The following is a 9,976-nucleotide window of genomic DNA, read 5'->3' as shown; positions in this document are numbered from 1 at the left end:
GATCACTCACTTCCTGTTGTGCCTAAAAACCTGAAATGAATATGAGCAAGTGGGACCAGCTCACATGGTCTCACAAGTCAAGTTTCCATCCAAATGTAGCACAAATGTTGCCGTTTAGTCCCATTTTGTTTTGACTGATGTACCAACGTTCCCACCTCATCCAAGAGTGAAAAACCTTTTTGTGATTTTAGACCTTTTTTTCAGATTTCTGGCATTTCTACTGTCTTGGGGATGATGTTTGTGAGAAAATATGCATTAAAAAAAAAGGTAAATTAAGTGACAAAATACATTGTTTCATACACACTTTCTAATCTGACGCCATATTGACAGGATGACATAATTTGTATATGCCTTTCAAAACATTTTCTGGACTTCTGATTTAGTTTGGTTTAGCAACAAAACCTTGTTTAGGTTTAGAGAAAGATCAAAATTAAATCAAGTCACATCTTCTTGATCCCAACAACCGTTTCTCTTTGTCGACTCTGTTTCTTCCTGTTTCTTCCTTCCTGTCCCCTCACAGACAAACGTAAACAAATGCAGATTTGGGGCATTTGCTAGAACGCCTGAAGCTGTTTTTCTTGGGAGGGCGGGCTCCTCAGTCAGTGGTTTCTTCAGTTACAGCTCCTGCCTTTTCATAGGTCTGTGGGCGTCCCAGTCTGTCGCTCAATAATTCAGATACAGCTGTTTGGCTGCTACTTATCACACAACAGTGCTGCAGTTATTTATTTATTTTTCTTCTTTGGACAATAAAACAAGTTAAGGCATTTATCAGAATCCTGCTCCTTCTTCCATTCAGGAAAGCCTGTGTTTATTTGATGGAGGCAGAGATTTGAATCCTGCCTCGAATGCTGTGTTTTTTAAAGTCATTGTTGTCACATCCTCCAGCCAATAAATGTGCCCCAGGCTCACACAACTTTTAAATCTCTCACACAATCCTTTACCCGTTATCAGCCATAACACACTCCTCACAATGAGATCTTGCTATTTATCCCTCCAGATTACAATGAAAAATACCCACAGCTCCAAATATGGAACCCATATATCTTCAGCTGCATAGATCTGGATGAGGCAGCATATTAATACATGTCGTGCAACCCAAAAATAGTTTCATTCCACTAACAGTTCAAATCCATAAATCTAATGAGCCTTTATGGGAGGCATTTTGGGGATATTTATATCAGCAATGTCCAAATTCATTTCAAAGTGGGCCAAATTCGATAAAATGAAAATGCCTGAAGGTCGACTGCACCTATTGTCATATTTCTGGACCATAACAGAGTCATATAATAACAACTGTTTAGTTCAACTGGGAGTGTAGCCCAATGTAAGCCTCTCTTTAAGGTTCAGACGGTCACATAACACAAAGAACAAACACTCATGTCGTTCCAAGTACATAATGGGAGCAAACCTTCCTCTCACAACTCCTAACTGAGATTTATGAATTTCTGATGATCAGTCACTAATGTGACAAATGTTGTGCAGGAACGTGGGAGCCTGGTCCGAAGGTCCTAACCCTTGGTGTGTGCAAACATCGGGCTCTTGTTGGAGCACCTGTAGGCTGAAGTTAAACAGAAAAAGATCTCTCAGGTCTTGCATTTGCTGTTAGTAGCGCAGACCCTCAGCTGATGCACCTCACGTCGATGTCGTAAATATCACTGTATATACGTCTCATAATGTCTCTTCTGGCAAACTATATGAACAAAACTCTTTCAGTTCTCAGTTCTCTGTCAGCAGTTAAGCTGCCCTTGGTATCAGCTTTCCTCTTTTTAGCTGCAGTAGCAATGGCAAAAACTATCTACCAGTAGCTGGAGGCAACCATCAGCGTGCCCCCCTGATGTGGAAAGAGAAATTGCAGCCTGAACTTGTGTAACTTATTATCTCTTTTTGACATTGCTGGAAGGCCATAAATAACACATTTTAAGAAGGATGCCGAAGACTTTGGACATGAGTGACTTTGTGTAATCATGTAAATTACTTGATTTATCTTTCTATTCTTTCTGGATGCTATTCAACTTACTACACAATCTATATTTAGCACATAGAGCCTCTTTCTGTTGTGTTTTCCCAGCATAAAGCACTTAATATGTTTTGTTTAAAATCTAATTCTGTCCTTGTAGTCCCTAAAACCTGACCTGCCTCTCCTGGGCACAACATTAATTATAGTCCACTTTGTCTTAGAAGTCCCAAGGGCTGTGGCGTACGTCCTAATGAACTGAATATTATTAATTAGCTGGATAGAGTTGAGGTCAGTGTGTCTCTCTCAGTTTAAGTTCAGAGAAACAAGTGGCGCCTCATCAGTGTTACATAAGCACCAGGAGAAAGGGCTTGTATCTATAAAACAGCTTTCCTCAACTGGGCAGTGCTGCAGCTCCAGTCCTGACTGTTAGTATGGTGAAGAGAAATGTAGAGATCAGGCTGTTATTTTACTCATCACTGCACCTCATGTTGGTCTTAGACTGATACTTCAAAATCATGGCTCTAGTAACGTGGAGAAGACGGCCAGGAGGGAACATACTCATACTGTAAACGACTTGCTCCTCAAACTGACCACAAATTACATTCCAGCAGGCTAAATGTTATTATATTATAATATCGCTGAGCAAGCAAGACTGAGAAAGTGTATTAGAGGTTGGCACATGTATAGCAGGCAGGGCTATAAATATACAATATACAATATATACAATATACAGATTAACAATACAAAAAGTAGACTAGTTGTGGTCAGTTTCCACGTCATTCCTTTGTTTTGCTGTGAAGCCAAATGTAGTGTTTTATTATTGTTGTATTATTCAGTGTTCTTATTTACTCGAATCCATTGCGGTGTCATTGATTTATGATACACACACCAGCTTCAAAAGGGGAGAACAGGATTCCTTTATGGAGATTTACCGCTTTTCACTGAACACTGAGGCAGTGTTTGCAGATTACCTGAGGGCCGCCCTGTGTGCTCGCCCATAAACAGTGACCTTCAGTAAAATAGAAAACATCAAGAGGCAAAAGTGGATGCATGGTTGTTTTAGTTTCCCTCTTGTCACTGTATGAAGCCAGTTGGGATTAGGGCTCCTTTCAAAGTAAATTAATTCTTGTTTAATGAATTAAATTCAAAACTATAATAGCTTTGGTTACCAGTGGACCTACATTACCCAATGCAGGGCCCAATGGGGTGTTGATGATGTTGACATTGTCTGAGCAAAATCTGCTTATAAAACAAGTAGTGGTTAATTAGTAACTTCACCTACAGATTACCTACATTTGTGTTTCTTACTCAGGCCTGGAGGAAGTCAAAAATGGAGGGATGCATTAAACCTGCCATGGTGAGAGCTTGGCTACCAATCCAATTAGTATATTCTCCTCTGCAATTAATCAGTCTGCGTTTTTGTCCCTGGGCTTATGATTACTCCCATTTGTCAGTGGTAGAAGCCACAGATGGCACATGGCCTAAAGAAACAGACATTTGACTTTTTCCAACATCGTTTTTAGGAAGGCTGGTAGCTTGGATGCTTAGAGCATGAGACAGCAGAGGCAAAGTCATGGGTCCAATACCAAAACTGACCAGCAATAGTTACTGAGCAAATACACGGCTGTTGAATGTCTTTCAAGAACAGGCCGAACGAGTAATGTGTGTAACGACACGAGGAGCCTGAGAAATAAATGCAAGAAAACACCAACTGCTGCTGTTACACCCTGAAAAGGGAAATATAAATGAAGACAGGATGCTTCCTCTCTGGCAGCTTCATTTCATTTCGGAGTGTTTCCGAAATTATTTACATATTAACAAAAGTCACTTCAATATCAAACAATGATTTCAAAGTCAACTTTCCACTCTATTCTCCTTTGACAGGTAAGTAAGCAGTATGCACACTTTCAATTCTCACTTTTCCCCCAAACAAGGGAAATTAAATGTGACTGACAAGCATCCACTAAAATGCTCTGTTAGTCGGTGTACACAAATAAACTATTAAATATAGCGTATTGAAAATAAACAAAAATATTGTACAAAACATCGCTGTTACGCTCCGTCTACTACAATTGTGTCGGTGTGGTCCATTCATACATATTATCAGATGGGTTTTGCTGAGCAGACACAAATACCGTGAAGTATGTGTCCATCAACTCTGCTAATCATAACTTACAACCCTAGAAGTCTTCTATGTAAGTTAATTCCCCTCCACAGACACCAAGCTGGGAGGTGGTTGCACCTGATTTTGACATCCTAAAACAGATCTGAATTTGTTCGTTCTTTGCAGGTCGACTTTGGAAGAAAATGTGAGGACAAAACTCTGTCCAGTGAAGGCCGGTTAGCTCAGCTGGTTAGAGCGTGGTGCTAATAACGCCAAGGTCATGGGTTCGACCCCCATACTGGCCAGAAAGACTGTTTTGCCAGACCCATCTTTCTGCATCATCCTGCTGCTACCAATACCAAAAACTGCTCCCAGTTTAATGTTGGAACAAAAAAAAAAATTACATAGAACTTCCCTTTTCTGTGACCGCGTGGCCTAATGGATAAGGCGTCTGACTTCGAATCAGAAGATTGAGGGTTCGAGTCCCTTCGTGGTTGTAAACTCCAGTCCTCATTCTAACTAGATGAAACTGTTGGGTGCAACGCAGCTATCTGCTACAAGTGTGTAGGTATCATACATTTATCAAATGGATTTTGCTGTGCAGAAACAAATATCATATGGCCATCAACTCCATTAATCATAACGTACAACCCTAGAGGTCGTCCATGTAAGCTAATTCCCCTCTACAGACACCAAGCTGGGGGTGGACTCGCCCGACTCTAACATCCAAAAAGAGATCAAATTTAGTTTTTTCTTTGCAGGTCGACTTTGGAAGAAAAATGTAAAGACAAAACTATGCCCAGCGAAGGTGGGTTAGCTCAGATGGTTAGAGCGTGGTGCTAATAATGTCATGGGTTCGACCCCCATACTGGCCAAAAACACCTAGTTTACCACAGGCTTTTTTCAGTACCATCCTACTCACATGAAAAGCTAGTACTAACTAGTAGATTTGAGTGGTATCCACCCACGCTAAGCTGGGACATGGTCACACATTGGTCAACATAATTGTAAACACTGTCCCCTTCATCCATGCTAAGGTGCAAGGTGGTTCACCTGACTCCATATTGAAAATAATGCCATGGTAAAACAGTCCTTAATGGCAGCCTGGATAAACAGGTATGTTTCAGCATGTTGCTTAAAAAACAAAGCATTTAATTGTATATCAGAAGAATGGGGGCAACTGTTTTTGTGGCTGGCACAGCAGGAATGCCTCGAAAACAGAACAGCAGCGGTGCTTTCTTTCCTGATTTGTTGCACAAATAACTGTGACTATGCAGCTTAGCCATAATGATTTATTTTAACACAGCTCAAAACTGGCATTGCACTTGCAGAGGGATATCGTTGGAGGAGTTTTATTGTTAGCATGCTTGCTGCCTAACTACCGTGGAAAGAAGACCCACAGCTCAAAGAGTACATGTGAGATGTAAAACATTTGTGAGAATTCCATTGTAAAAATATCCTTTAACAGCAGCTGAACAGCCAAAGCTGCATATGACTAGTCCACTGATTAAAATATATGTTTTCAACAATCTGAACATCTGTTAGGGAGTCACTGGGCAGATGTCACTGTCAAAGTCTAAAACATGTCATATTTGGAACAATAAAGGTAAAGTGGAAGGTTGCCCAAGATGAAAACACTGCCAAAGTCTTGTCCAAACTGAAATTAAATTACACCCATATTTTCAGCCAAAGCAGGAATAAAATCTGCATTTTAAAATCTGCTTTCAGCTCCAATCCTTCTTTCAGTTTATAAAAAAAAAACATGTCTCTGTCACACTGACTTCTTACAAGGCTCATCCACACACACACACACACACCTTTATCGGTCAGAGCTGATGTGAGGCGCAGCACCTTCACGGATCACTGTTCAAGGTTCAAACACCTGCAGGAGAGACAGAGAATGAGAAGGATATTTATACTGTGGTGTCCTTAAGTCGTGACCTGTCTGTCTCTTTCTTTCAAAACAATTTGGTTTCGGGATAACTTTTTTTTTTTAAGTTGACGGAAAGTTGCTGAATATATAATGTACAGCACAGCTAGAGTTTCCTTTCCAAGGACGGAAGAATTTTATTTTCTCCTCCTCTGAGCAGGAGGGCTAAGGTTAAATTTATCCATGTAAATGAATGTAACTGAGCTGAGGCTTATCTATCAATATCTTGTCAGCACCTCCAGTCTGAAAAAGACACCTCACCTACCAGTCACGCAGGTGGAGAATCCTTATTTGTGCCTTTCCCGTGTTATCATTAAGTCATACTGTACTGTGCATCATATACCACTTATTGCTACATTGAAAGTATTGCGAGTCTATTCTTTTTTTTATGGGCGTGAACAAAAGTTATCATACTATATTTTGTATATATTCACATTACTTTATTTTAAGGAGGTGTGTCATTTTCAGAAGTAGAGATTAAAACTCATTATGTTATTCTATACTTGGACGAGAGGATCAATACCACTCTCATGTATGTGCATTAAATGTAAATCAGGTACTCAAGTATATAACTTGGACCCTAATTTTACATGTTTTGGGTTTGCAATGTTTCTCTCCAAGTACACACAGTCCAATAACATGCAGGTTAGATTAATAGGTGACTCTAAATTGCCTGTAGGTGTGAGTGTGAATGGCTGTCTGTCTCTATGTGTTGGCCGCCTCTCGCCCAAAGACAGCTGGGATTGGTATCAATCCCCCGTGACCTGTAGGATAAGCGGTATAGATAATGGATGGATGGAACGACTGGTGGGTACAAAAACTACTGAAAAAAGCTATTTTTGGTCAAACAAAAAGGATCTAACAGGTATATCTCTGTAGGGATCTTTTCTTTGATTGAAATAAACTCGCCATCGATGCTTTCACGCTTCAGTGAGTTTTAAAACTCTTTATTTACTGCTTTAGCTAACGTGTTGCAAGCTTAAAACTAACCCGTGTCAGCCCTTTCATCGCTTGGTGGTTAAGGTGACTCCTAAAAAGCCCATGTGGTCCTTTGAGAAGTTTATTAAGGTAATTTATACGTCCATGCTAGCAGCTGTCCTACAGTGTTATTGTAGCAGCCTGCCTCCACACACCTGATTCAATTAAGTTGTCATGAAAATAGATCCACCTTAATTGGATTAAGTGCTTCCAGCTAATGACCACTTTCATATTCATTGCATGCTTGTGCACATGAACACGTTTTACCCTTTAAAGTAGCAGCCGCATTACATGTTTTTGTGTTGGTGCTTATTATTCTTTCGTAACCGATTACTTTCTCCAAGAGTGATGTTGCTCTGTTCTTGGAGACTTTCATTTTAGGCGAAATTGTTTCTGAGGATGGGCGACAGTGGGTGGAACACATATAGATGCGTGATGACACACGAGTGGAGAAGCAAACAAAACCCTGCAATGAATACAAACTCCTGTTGTTGAGCACATAATGTCTCGTGGTGACCGCCTGTTCTCCAAAAGTGCACAGGGAGTGCATGGTAATGAGGCTCAGGACGCATCCTCCAAGATGAAGATTGTGAGCGAGTGTGTGTTTTTGTCACCATATTTCTTTTCCCATCCAGGCCTACATCCATCTTCCCACGGAGGACGCATCCTGTGAGCACATCTCAGTGTTTTAATGGGCAATTAAGAAGCAGAAAGAGAGTAAAAAGGAGGTGCAAACAAAGAAAAGCACAATGCGACAAAAAAGTTGAGAGATTCCCACAGAGCGGTCTTTCAGTTTAAAATCTTGAAGGAAGTCGAAGTGTTTTGGCTTCAGAGAGGCAGAGAGAGACTCATTCGCTATCATCACAGTCATCACAGTGTTGCACAGGAGTTGGTGGGCGAACATGCTGTGAGAGGGCCACTCAGTTCAGAAGGAATTCTCCAAGATACCAAGTGTCTGAAACATGCGAGACAGAGCCAGACTTAAAAAAAAATACACAAATAAATCCTGCTATCTGACATGCTTTTTGATTCTGGATGAATCATATGTATGTGAGTCTATGACAAGAGGCAGAAAGGGATAATGAGACACACTCTAGCCAAAAGTAGGTGGACACCCAAACATGACACCATGAGCAGCATCCTGCTGTTACAACAGTGATTTTGAATGTATAATTACATTCATAACACAGTTCCAGTGGCCTAATGGGTGAGGAACTGGCCTCTTAAGCCAGGAGCTGTCGGTTTGAGTCCCAGCTGGGGAGCTTCATAAGTGTACCGGACTCACAACCTAGTTAGAGGTCACACTTCATGATAAAAACATATTGTTAACATAGCTCAGTGTGCTTTTCAGAATTTAACCTCTCTTTTATATTCACGGTACACTTGCTGCAGAGGCAGACAGACCAGTCGGTGTCCTCAGCGGCCATTATAACCAGTGGCTGGGGAGGTCATTTATCAGAGGCTGCTGCAGCCCTGGAGCTGGGCAGCACACAATAAAGAGCTCGTTTATATCTGTGAAAGAAAAGCTGAAAACAACTATATCACAGCAAAGTGTACCTTTGCAGAGTGAAATGTTTAATCCCTCTGGTCTGTTGTAAGTACACTTAATCCTTTCCTCCTCTGCTCTTGGGTCAGAGGGCTGCTGCCTTTGCACGATAGCCAAAAATCTTCACTCGGGGGTTTCCACGCTCATGGCCGTGTGTGCAAATGTTTAAATGAGTTTACAATACATGACTGTGTGCCGCCGGCGTTTCTATCAAAGCTATCAAAGTTAAGCAAACACACTACAGGCTACGCAGATCTGCTGTACGCCTCACAAACCACTGACACTTCTGTCTTCATGAAGAGGAATTATTAAAGGCCAGTCTCATAATGTATGTTACTCTGTGTCCTGTAAGGAAATGTACTCTTACCTATGGTACAGTGGACTAATTGGACATCCTAACATCTTAGATGGAAGCTCAACTTGATCCTCTTTGACTTGTCAAGTTGTCACAGGATTTGCATGCTAATGCTGAAAAGTCAAGGGCACGGACCACAGATTTTTGACAATCGTGTGTTTTTTTCCTGCTCTCCACATTATATGCTCCCAAATAAATAAATAAATAAATGAAGCTAACACCTTCTCATCGTCTGTCAGAGGGCATTTTCGCTCCAAGACCATCGGACTGTGTCTGTGGGTACTCCTGGCGGTCTGGAGATGCGCCCAGCTGCAGGCTTGAATGTATCAGCCTCAAACTTGGCACCATTACAGATGCATAGCTGAGCAAGCAAAGGACTCCCCAGGGTGCTGTATGCTCATGCAACAATGCTCTAAAACACATCTTGGCACCCTACTGAGCTCGAGTTTATGTGTGTTTGCACACTGATAAAACACCGCAAGAGGAGACGCAATCAATAATTTGTGCATCAGTAAAATGTCTCCCTTCAGAACAACCAACAGAAGGATAATGTCTGCAGCCTCCACGTCATAGGATAGCTGAGTGCCAAGTCAGAGACAAGGCTGGATGTGCTGTAGCATCTACATTTACTCTTCAAACCCCACCAGCTCTGAAAACACAAGCTGCTGAACCTAAACACAAGCTGAGCAACAATATATGCAGTCAGGTGGATGTGGAGACCTATTTAATGCAGAGACAAATTATTTGCTGAACAAGCGCGAAACAGCTCAACACAGCGGCTGAAGGGGTCAGTGGGGTTCAAAGAAGCTTTTCAGATGGTCGAACGGCGTCTGAAACCCCCTGATGTCACAACCGGGGGGCTGCTTCTGACAAATTTTGTATCTTCCCACAGCTGACGATCATTCCCACTCTATGCAGTCATTCCTGAGGTGTTACACAGACTCTCTCAATCGCTCCTTTTGGATCACCTCTTTTATAAGTCACACCAGGAGAGCCTGTGAGGAGTGTGTGCCCCTGATCCCCGTTAGAATAACTAACGCAGCTCACTTGGTGCCTTCAAAACAGGGTCGTGTTTATGGTTTTCACAATAAGAATCTATATGAACC

At 41.5% G+C, this 9,976-nt stretch overlaps 2 non-coding genes across 2 annotated transcripts; both read left to right on the top strand.

Annotated features, from left to right (window-relative positions):
- The first annotated feature begins 4,292 nt into the window (after positions 1-4,292).
- On the top strand, positions 4,293-4,366 carry trnai-aau (transfer RNA isoleucine (anticodon AAU)). The gene has a single exon. It is a non-coding gene; the product is annotated as a tRNA-Ile (tRNA).
- A 119-nt stretch (positions 4,367-4,485) lies between these two features.
- trnar-ucg (transfer RNA arginine (anticodon UCG)) lies at positions 4,486-4,558 on the top strand. The gene has a single exon. It is a non-coding gene; the product is annotated as a tRNA-Arg (tRNA).
- Positions 4,559-9,976: the final 5,418 nt, after the last annotated feature.

This window comes from Pempheris klunzingeri, chromosome 24 (genome assembly GCF_042242105.1).
Source record: "Pempheris klunzingeri isolate RE-2024b chromosome 24, fPemKlu1.hap1, whole genome shotgun sequence".
Classification (NCBI taxonomy): Eukaryota; Metazoa; Chordata; class Actinopteri; order Acropomatiformes; family Pempheridae; genus Pempheris; species Pempheris klunzingeri.
The sequence above is the reverse complement of the archived record's forward strand: the minus strand, read 5'-3'. Positions and strand labels throughout refer to the sequence as shown.